This window comes from Chiloscyllium plagiosum, unplaced genomic scaffold (genome assembly GCF_037043375.1).
Source record: "Chiloscyllium plagiosum isolate Xiang-an unplaced genomic scaffold, Cpla_swu_hap1 HiC_scaffold_18, whole genome shotgun sequence".
NCBI classification, from domain to species: Eukaryota; Metazoa; Chordata; class Chondrichthyes; order Orectolobiformes; family Hemiscylliidae; genus Chiloscyllium; species Chiloscyllium plagiosum.
This window is the reverse complement of record NW_028270156.1, coordinates 87,511,558-87,523,208: the sequence shown is the minus strand read 5'-3', so window position 1 is coordinate 87,523,208 and position 11,651 is coordinate 87,511,558.

The window sequence follows — 11,651 nt, the reverse complement described above, 5'->3', positions numbered from 1 at the left end:
GCATTCCCAATGCCCCTCCCCCAAGTCTCTCCTCCCTACCTTTTATCTTAGCCTGCTTGGCACACGCTCCTCATTCCTGAACAAGGGCTTATGTCTTAAACGTCGATTCTCCTTCTCTTTTGATACTGCCCGACCTGCTGCGCTTTTCCAGCAACTCATTTTAAGCTCTGATCCTCAGCATCTGCAGTGCTCACTTTCTCCTAATGAGGTAGCTGCCCAAAATTGGATAAATGATTGAGTTACCTTTCTGAGAAAAATCGAAATGACCAGAAAGAGTTATTACTATCTCATGGGGAGATATGCAGACATTAACTTGGAAGGACTCACCTAATTGTGCATAATGTAGCTATAAGAGGTACCGTTACGATTAAGCAACATCCTTACAGGCATCATCCTCTAAAGTTGGCACAGGTTCAGAAGGAGATTGAATGCCTGCTCTAAGATGACATAATCAGCATGTGTTACAATGACTGGAAATCAACCATAGTCATGGTGCCAAAGCCAAATGGTACCCAACGATTATGTGTGGACTAACGTAACGTCAATGCAGTTAAAAACATTGATGCATACCCAATTCCATCTGTGGAAGACTGCGTTGAAAATGTGGAACAAGCAACTTACATTTGGTATGAAAAATGTGCCGGCCACATTTCAGGGACGAATCAATATATTGTCGGATTATCCAACTTGTGGTTTACATTGATGACCTTGTGATTTTTAGTGAGTCGTGGAAGGAACACTTCCAGCATCTATCGGAATTGTTTGATCGACTTCGGAAGGCAGGCTTGGTGATAAACTTAGCGAAAAGTGAATTTGCCAAAGCAAAAGTCATCTTCCTTCGTCATGATATTGGACATAGATAAATGGTGCCATGACATTTAAAAGTGAAGGTAATTGGGGAATTTCCTATACCGTTGACAAAAGAAACAGTTCCTGGGACTAAGTGGATTTTATTTAATGTTTGTGCCTCATTTTCGCAGTGTTATTGTTCCAAACACTGAATTGTTAAAGAAAGGCAAGAAGTTTCATTGGACAGAGGACTGTCAGAAGGCATTTGACAGAATTTGAAATATGTGTTAACCACTGCCCCACGATCAGACATATCAAAATATGCAAAACCATTCAAGGTGGATTTAAATGCGAATGATGTGGATTTCGGTGCTGGGCTCCTGCAGGAAATCGACAAGAAGACACAAAGACCTATTGGGTATTTCTCCAAGAAGTTGAATGTTCATTAGTAGAAATATTCAACAGTTGATAAAGAGACTGTGAGCTTTGTGTTGGCACGACAACATTTCAATGTTTACGTTGCCAGCAACGTATCAGAGACAACCATTTACACTGATCATAACCCAATGAAGTCTTTCTGGAGAAATTTAAGGACAAAAATGCGAGACTATTCAGCTGGGGCCTGTTGTTACAGTTATTCAGTTTGAAAATTGTGCACGTGGAGGTCTTGAAAACGTGATTGCCAATGCAAATGGAGACACTCAATGATGTAAGTACCACACACTGAATCTGGATGTAGTTATGCCTATTTGCATGTTTATTGTAAACAAATGTATATGCACACTTCAGAGTATGAACCACTATTTTTGGTGGTTTTGAAAACTGAAGCCATCTTTGGATATTGAAGATTCGCTTTTATATTGGGGAAGTTGTCACACAGGGGGTCTCTTTATAAGGTTATGTTGTCCTTGATGTTTTTTCAGAGAGGCTCTAAACATCCCAAGATTCCAACATGTCTCAATATTGAATGCTTCGTTGGGGTCCTTTGTTTTTTTTTTTGCCTAACAGATAATGCCCCGGATAGAGGACTTTCAAGCCTTTAAAAACACTGGCGCATTCAAGGGGATGTGGCCAGCTCTCCAGCTGTACAGGTCAGTACAGTTCGAGGGTTCGTTGAGTCAGGTTCAGTGTTGAAACTGGATGCTCTACCCCCATTTCAGCCCTCTGACTTTTTAACCTATAAGGTTATTTTGGTGTAAGGTTTACTCTTTGTGCTCAGGGGTTTGTTTATTAGGATTTTTGAAAGTAATTTGGATCAGCATCATTAATTGGAGATAGCCTGTCAGTTTTGGAAAGGATGAATTATTCAGGTACGGTATTTTCGGTTCGTTGTGTTTCATTCCTTATTTTTGCAAACGCATTCTGTTGGTTTAAAAGTCGGCTGTCAGACCAACTAATTCACTCTGGAAGTATCCACTATACACTTACCTTCAACAAATGGCAACATTGCGGTTGGGCTATGGGCTTAAGAATGTTGTGACTGGTCAGGCCTGGTCCATAACAATGTATAATAACCTTGTTTATTAAAAGTCATGAATTAACGAGTAAGGGATGGAATGAATATGATAATGGCTATGAGACAGAAAGGGCTGCGGCCAGTGGCTGAAGTGACCTGAGCGGAGTGCAGCAATATCTCCTAGTCACTAGTATTCAGCCATCACTGTTTCTGACAAATGGAATGAAATGCAATGCAGAGCAAGATAACAGATGACCCCTGGTATATGGAATGTTGAACAACAATGCGAATGGAATAGGGCAATTTTAAATGTGAAGTACATAGTTATATTTTATATATCGAAATTTTAAACACAAGTTATACAGGTTGTTAAAATTGTTTTTATCTGGACGGGATATTCAGAAATAAAACAGACATAGATAACAAAAAGTATTTCATTATTGTGAGTTACAGCAGAGTAAGAGTGAGAATACAGCTCATACCGAGCTGGTACAGAGATCATGGGCTGCATGACAACCACCTTTATTGTACTTATTCAGAGAAATATATTGAAAATGTTCAGAGACTGAGGAGAAAAGTTTCGTCATGAAACGCACAGACAATGTCATAATTAATAAACTATTCCTATTTTTCATCAAGTGAAGCTGTGTCTAAAAGGCCTTTTAAATCAAAATCAGATGAGATCCGCGCATTTATTTTCAGAACTTAAAGAAGAAACAGACTCCAGTGCAATGCATGTGTCACTGACACAAGTGATGGGAACAGGAATGGAGGATGTTGTCCAAATATAATCGGTTTCAACATCCAGAGCAACCAAGAAAAAGCAAAATATTAGAGAAAGTGGAAATCTGAAATACAAATGCAATATGAAGCAGGAATGCAACAGATGATGCAGGATCTGGGCAGAGAAGCAGAGTTAACATATCGAGTCTTATATGAACCTATTCTGAACAAGTTATGTTGGACTCAAAAAGAGTTAATTCCATTTTTCTCTGCTCTGATACTGCGAGAAGTGTGGGGTTTCTCTCCAGCACTTTCAATTGGTGCAATGACAGGAGACAGACAGTAATGTTGGGTGGATGCTTTTCGGACAAAAGACTTGTGCCCAGCAGTGTTCCACAGAGGTTGGTTCTGGGTTTTCATTGTTTGTCATTTATGTAAGTTATTTGCGTGAAAATATCGAAGGCATGGTTCATAAGTTTGCGGATGACACCAAAACTGGTGGCACCATGGACAGTGAAGAAGGATTTCTAAGAATACAAAATGATCTTGAGCAAATGGGTCAAGAGATTGACAAATATCAGATAGAGTTCAAGCTAGATGAATGTGAGGTGCAGGCAATAGTGTGTGTTTGTTGCTGTCTAGTGAACCGGGAACGGGATGATTTTATTCCCCATTTTATTGGTTCAAAACATTGATATCCTTCATGATCTTTGAGAGGCCTTACCCTCTCTGTGGTTACTCTCTTGCTGTTAATGTAGTTTCACAATATCTTTGGATTATCCTTAAACTTATCTGCCCATGCTATCTCATATCTCCTTTTTGCTTTCATTATTTCTCTCGAAATAATGCCCCACACTCTCTATATTGACTAAGGGATGAAATTGAATAAAGTTGTCTATATCTTAATTTTAGGTTTTATTTGATTCTTGAATAAAATCTCAATACCTGTCGTTGTTCATTGTTCTTTAAGCTTACCAGCATTACCCTTCACTCTAACACGGACATAATGACTCTCAATTCCCTTCGTCACACTGTTGAATGCCTCCCACTTGTCAGACATCGTTTTATCTGCTAACAGTCTACTCCAATTAAACTTGGTAAGTCTTGTCCCATGCCATTAAAATTTATGGTACTCCAATTAAAACAAACAGTAATGAAAGGCTTATTATTTTCCAGAACCATTATGAAACTAATAGAGTTATGATTGCAAAACCCAAAATATTCCCTCACGTTTACTTCAGTCACTTGCTCTGCCTATTGCACAAAAGATGGCCTAGTTTTGCTCTTTCTTTGTTAGAATCAACCGCATATTGATGAAGAAAATTTTCGTGAACACATTTGACAAATTCTTCACCATCCAACCCGTTAACACTGTGGTATTCCCAATCAATTTTTAGAAAATTAAAATCCCCCATTATTAAACCTTATTAAGCATATTTCCGAGATCTCCCTACATGTCTGTATCTCAATTTCTTTCTTACCGTTGGAGAGCATATGGAACAATACAATCAACGTGTTCTTTCCTTTCTTATTTTTAATTTCGACCAATATTGTGAGCATTTAATGCAGTCTGTTCAAAGTGAACTTTATTTTCTTATTTTTAATAATTACATGCATATTTTAACTGGATGATTTTTCAGAAATATCTTCCCCAGTTACAGCAATAATTTATTCCTTAATCAAAATGGTTAGACCTCCCCCTCCCTGCTCTCCGCATGTCTGTTTCCATCCTTTCTATGACCCTTAACACCTGGAATATTGAATTGCCAGTCTTGAACATCTTTCAGGCAAAAGTGAGGACTGCAGATGCTGGAGATTAGAGTCGAGAATGTGATGCTGGAAAAGCACGCAGGTCAGGCAGCATCCGAGGAGCAGGAAAATCGATGCTTCAAGCAAAAGCCCTTCATCAGCCCATTCCTGATGAGGGGTATTTGCCCAAAACATTGACTTTCCTGCTCCTCACATGCTGCCTGACTTGCTGTGCTTTCCCAGGACTAGAATCTCGACTTGGACATCTCTCAACCAATTTTCTGTAATACATATGATGTCCCAATCCCATGTTCTTAAACATGCCTTGAGTTCACCAGCCTTCCCTGTAAGACCCCTTACATTGAAATAAATGCAATCTTCGTGCTTCAGAATTACTATATACTCTTGACTTTCTCGTTTTTCTTTTCTAATTGACGTGCTCTCCTCACATTCATAAACGTCTCTAACCATCCTGCCATTTGTACTGCTACTTGGAATATCCCCCTTGCCGTCTCTATCAATATAAAGTTTCCCTGCAGAGAATGAGCAAATCTCCCTGCTAAGATATTCGTAACTTTCGAGTTTAGATTAGACAAATCTTTTCTAAACAGGTCATTTTTACTTTAAAATAGATTCCAATTTCCTAAACATCTAAATCCCTAAATAACACAATAGCTCTTCAGCCGTTGATTTTTCTCCTTTAACCCTTTGTTCCTTCCCAATTGAGTTTGGCATTGGGTGTAAACAAGAAAGTATTGCTTTAACGGTTTTATTTTTGATACTCTACCTCGTCTCTTAAGTTCACTCTGTACTGTTTTAATCTTTCCCTAAAAAATGTCAGTCCTGCCATTATCTCCAATAATGTTTGGCTACTCAATCTCACCTTTACCAACGTGCTTGAAATGTTTCTAAACGTTCTTAATCCTCGCACAGGGAAAGCAACACACCATCCTAAATTAATGGTCACTGCCCCAGAATCTCCTGTTGATGCTTCTGATAGAAAAGTCCACTGAAGCAATAATTCTATTAACTCTTCGCAAACGCTGCTGAACATAAGAATCATTCCAATTGTCCAATAATTGATTGCTTTTCCGTTTTCCTCTTAGAGACAATCCCCTTCAGCTGTTCGAAAAGCTGAAAAGCATTTTGATAGAGGAATAGCCATCTGAGACATTTGAACTGCCTTCTTATCTTTCCTGACAGTCACTCAACTATCTAACTGATTCCAAATGTTCAGTTATTTCCTACTTTATGATTGACTGAAGAAACTTCCCCACTACAGAGTTAAAACTCATTGGTATAAAGTTTCCCACTATTTCTATCTCTTTTTTTGAATACAAGTGTCACATTATTAATCTTCCAATAGTTCAGCACAGTTCCAGAATCATAGGATTTTTTGAATATCGTAAATAATACATTAGGCACCTCTGCTGTTACCTTTTTTAATGCGATAGACTGCAGGCCGAGGGCCTGAACTCTCTCTAATCCCATTAATGTGTTTAATACCTTTTCTCTCAGCATCGTACTTCCATCAAGATCCTTTGCAGTTGTTGTAAATTTTGGGAAGAAATTATCTTCCACTGTGAAAACAGGAAGTATTTGCTTCACCCCTGCCACTTCTGAGTTTCCTATTACCACCCCGTCGTTTTCATTCTCTAAAAGGCCAACATTTACGTTCAGCATTTTCTTTTACTTTTTATCTACTCGGAGAAGTGTTCTCGATCAATTCTTATGTTTTCTACTCATTTTCCTTCGTAGCTATTTTGATTTTGTTTTCAGAAAAAGTTTGTGAACAATTAAAGCTTTTTTCTTTATTCCATTCATAGGATGATGGTGTCGCTGGTTAGCCAGCACTCATTATCCTTCCCTAATTGCCCAGAGGGCACTTAAGCGTCAACCAAATATGTGTGGGTTTGAAGTCACGTGTAGGTCAGACCAGGTAAGGATGGTGGTTTTCCATTCTAAAGGATATTCGTGAAACATACAGATGTTTCAAACAATAAGCCATAGATTCACTATTATCAATAGACTTTTAATTCCAAATGCATATTGAATTTCGATTCCATCATCTGCAATGGCGGCATTTGAAACTGAGTCCCAAGAACATTAGCTGGCTCAGCAGTCGGTGATCATGCCACCAGGCCATCACCTTCATGCTAGTATTGATTTCCTTGTTAAGTCCACTCAGGCCAAGCCCTTCCTCAGGCCAGTAAAATTATCATTGTCCAACACTACACCTCACATCTGTGACTCTTTCTTCACTGTTCTGAATGTGAAACTGCAGTATGTTGTGGTCACTCTTTCTCAGATTATCTCGTACTACAATATGATTTATCACTCCTTCTTGATTATATTATAGCAAAGCAGTTCTCTGGTTCCTTGCGTTGTTACTCGAAGAAATAATCCCTCATACGTTCGATGATCATTCTTTGAGGCTCCCCTTGCCAATTGATTAATCCAGTCAAACCTAGCAGACTGTAACCCCAACCACACCCAGGGGACTCTAATCCCAATTCCTGTACAGCTGGTGATTTGCTTTGAATGCACATTTGTTTGTTGGTGACGGAGTGTTTGTGCTTTGTTCCCTGGAGCTTGAGATCCGGGACGGTTTTGAATCTGATTTCTATTATAGAAATTTAACATGATTTATTTTAAGGTTAAGGATTTTACAGTGATTATGAAATAAAATGTTAACTCCTGTTCTTTTACAGGTCATGACTGCCTCACTATCAGTTTCTAACTAATCTTTTGTCCTTACATATAAGAGATTTATGGATGGCAATTGACGTTTCAGTTCAACATTAGATTGTAATTTTAAAATTCCTATGGTTAATATCTGTGACCTTAGATTCGGCCATTATTCATGCATTAGAAGTTTTTTTTTTAAACTTGAATAGACAAATCTTTTTAAGGCACCTCCGGTTATTTCACGACCGATGGCATTGTAATTGAGCAATGACTGGTTAAGACTACTTAAGAAAACTAATTTTAGTATTAAATTAAAACTAAATTAAATTAATTTAGTATTAAAACAGGGTAATTGTAGTGGATTTCAAAGTTGGGAGCTGTATGCATTTTACATTTTAAGTATTAAATTCTGAATAAATGAATTTATAATGTATAAATATATATTTACAAGTAATGTACCAAAACGTATAGTTAGGAACAGGCTTTAAAGTTAGACAAGCATAAATTGATGAATTGGTATTTGAAGTTAAAGGGAGCAAACAAACATCTGGCAACGTAACATAAGAAGCAGAAACAAAAGGCAAACGTAATGGTAGCCCACGGTTGATGGGTTAATAAAAATTACGTCAAAACTAAAAAGAGAAAGAAACGAGAATGGTGGTTGGCAGCATGTTGAAAATAAAGGGAGGAGATGTTAAGGTGTTTGGTTGACAGGGACGGGGATCGAGGTTGAAATCCCCACAGGCGGGATGTTATTACTGTGGTAAAGCAGGTCACTTTAAATGGGAGTGTCCAGATCTGAAAAGGGAAAAGATGGCGATATTGCTTATGAATTTCGATGAAGAATAGGGGTGTCAGGGGTTCCTGATCCCTGGGGACTACCAGGAACACTTGATAAATTTAAAGGTGATTTTATAATAAGGACGTCATTTTCCTAGTCGATACAGGGGCAGCAAGGTCATCCTTAAATTTTACCCCAAGGGAGCAGGAACGAAAGAGTTAATTGGATTATGGTGACAGTTTTGTGATGAGAGGCACAAAAAATCAGTTTTGCGCTCATGATAAAATACTGCCACAAAATTGGGGATTGGATTAACTGCAAATGGTGCTATGAAATCTGTCGAGGTTCTTAAAAATGAATGAGCTCGAGCAAAAAAAATTACAGAAACGGAATGAGAAATCGCAAGTGACGGGTAAACAAACAGAACTGCTCAATTACAGTTTAAAAAAAATGTTTTGGTCACTTGTTGAGTTTCCACGCTGAATTACAGATAATGATTACTTTATTTATATAATATATAATTAATAATTAATAATTAATATTTTTAATAAATATTAGCCTGAAACAATATTAATATTAATTCTCAGTGACCTGTCATATTGATTCACGGTTAATTTAAAACATGACTGCATTAATTAATTGTTAGTTAAAGAATGGAAAGCTACATTACTGACCGATGAGTTAACTGACGAAGCTACCCCGAACCCACAAGAAGAGGTGATTTAGATTAGATTAGATTACAGTGTGGAAACAGGCCCTTCGGCCCAACAAGTCCACACTGACCCGCTGAGGCGCAACCCACCCATACCCCTACATTTACCCCTTACCTAACACTATAGGCAATTTAGCATGGCCAATTCACCTGAATTGCACATTTTTGGACTGTGGGAGGAAACCGGAGCACCCGGAGGAAACCCACGCAGTCACGGGGAGAACGTGCAAACTCCGCACTGTCAGTCGCCTGAGGCGGGAATTGAACCCAGGTCTTAGGCGCTGTGAGGCAGCAGTGCTCATCACTGTGCTACTGTGCCACCGTGCCGCCCACATTCTGTCATAGAATCGACTACATATTGTATCCCTGTACAAGTCCACTGTGCCACCGTGCCGCCCACATATTTATTCCCTAATACCTACTGTCCCAGGTCCCTGAGAAACTCTAATATTCACTGAAAGAGAGGAAAAAGAATTGAAAGATTTAGGGGGTGTAAAAACACCAGACGGACATTGGATGTTACCTGATGGAAGAGAAATGTTAAACAAAATGATGATGCGAGACATTATGGCTGTCTGACATCAGGGGAGCCACTGGGGAGTGCAATCAATGTGTGATTTAGTCTGAAGGAAATACGGATGCAACGGAATACATACGATAGCCAAACAGATATGTGAGGGATGCATAACACTTTAAAAAGTAAACAAGAAAATGTTAAGGAAACAAGTTCCAGGAGGGAGAGAACACGGGCTAAAACTATTCAAGAGCATCCAGGTACATTATACCGAATTACCCGAGTGGGAAGACTGAGATATATGTCGGTAATATTTGTTCATTTATCAGGATGGGTGGAAGCATATCCTCTGGCACTGTCAAACGCAGAAACTAGATATTTGTTTTTAAATAAATATATACTGAGTTTGTCCTCCTCTTTGTCTTTCCTCAGGAAACAGGATTTATTGGCACAGACTCCACCCCTTGAATTCGCTGTTCATCCGATTCGACCGGGAGATTGGGTCTTAGTAAAATCATTGACAGGAACTAAATTGCAACCGGACTGGGAAGGGCCGCACTAGGCTCTTTTGACAGGAACGGCAATAAGGATGGTGGAGAAAGGCTGGACTCACTACACTCGGATCAAAGGGCCAGTGGACCCTCCAGTTGAGGAAGACTTGTGGACAGCCGAATCAACGCAAGACCCGCTGAAACTCAGGCTAAAGAGTCTTTGAGTAACTGATTATACAGTGACGACGTGAGCGCGGGATTATTTCCATAGGATTGTATATTAAGTCTTTTGGTGCTTCAGCATGAGTTTTAGAATGCTGGGGATGCTTAGAGTTATGATACTAGCTTTCTTAGTATTGGGATTTTGTCAAACGTCATTTTCAGATGTGTTATTAATGGTTCCTGAGTCTGATAATCCACAAGTAATAGACGCTGATGCATGCAGCTCTGTAAATTGTGGGGATATAGCTAATCAGAGACAGCACCGCACGTCAGCGAGACATCTTACATCCTATGAGGATGGCCTTGGGGATGGTATTTGGTATAATGGTCTCGTCACAGTACACCGGGCACCCTTCCGACCAGCTTATAATTGTCCTGAAAAAGAGTGTAAAAGAGTGTAAGCCAATATACCTCACGATAAAGAAAACCACATGGCACGAAGGAAATCACGGGGTGGGGGGTGGCACCTATCAGGTACAATTAAATGAAACATTTTGGATAGATATGACAACAAACGGGAAGGATTTCTCGGGCTGCTGTTTTCGAATTAGCGTAGGAAAGGCAAAACGGGCAGAACTACTGGATAATAAGATACAACCTTACACCTCTCCCGATGACCGTAAAGTAGGAAAAAATATAGAGGTACAGGACTTGAAACAGACCATCGAAATAGAAACTGGATACGGGGATGCAAATGTCTGGGATGAACGGGTAAAGTATACTATAAAAAGTCTGAATAAGAGCAATTGCTTTGCATGTGCCTCCGGTAGACCAGTGGCCCAGGTGGTTCCCTTTCTGCTCGGGTGGAAGCGAGAAAGGAAGGGCATAAGAAATGTATGATAGCACTGTATCAGGATACGACAGCATGGAATGATAGGAACTTCACCTCGCTATCTCTGACATTCCCTCCCTTGGAGATGAAAGACTTAAAATCATTCCCCCCTCCACCCCCGCCGCCAAGTTTTCAGCGGCAGTCAGAAATCACACATCATATGTGCATAGACGAGGTACAAAATGGTCCAGAGATTTGGGGAAGCTGAAATTATGTACAGAGATTACGAATTTCGCCGATACAGACGATGGAGGGAACTTCTCAGCACTAAGGTTCCCCGAGCGGATCTGTGGATCCGGATCCGGATTGGAGAGAGATATGTGCAAGTGTACAATTGGCAATTCCATTTACCCTGGCATTTGAGAAGGAAACTGATACTAGGGTAAAAGTGAAGGAGTAAGAGATCACTCTTAGATTCTTCTTTCGATGACAGGATTGATCTCAATTCTATAGGAGTCCCGGGAGGAGGGGGGTGGGGGGGGGGCTACCTGATTTTCAAGGCTCGCAAATAGATTGCAGCAGGCTTTGAGTCAACTCTCTTTTGGTGGGTAACAGTTAATAAAAATGTAGATTGGATAATTTACATTTTCTATAATCAACAGCGATTTATAAATTATACAAGAGATGCTGTTAAAAGAATATCAGAACAGCTTGATGCGACAAGTAGGATGGCATGGGAAAACAGAATGGCCCT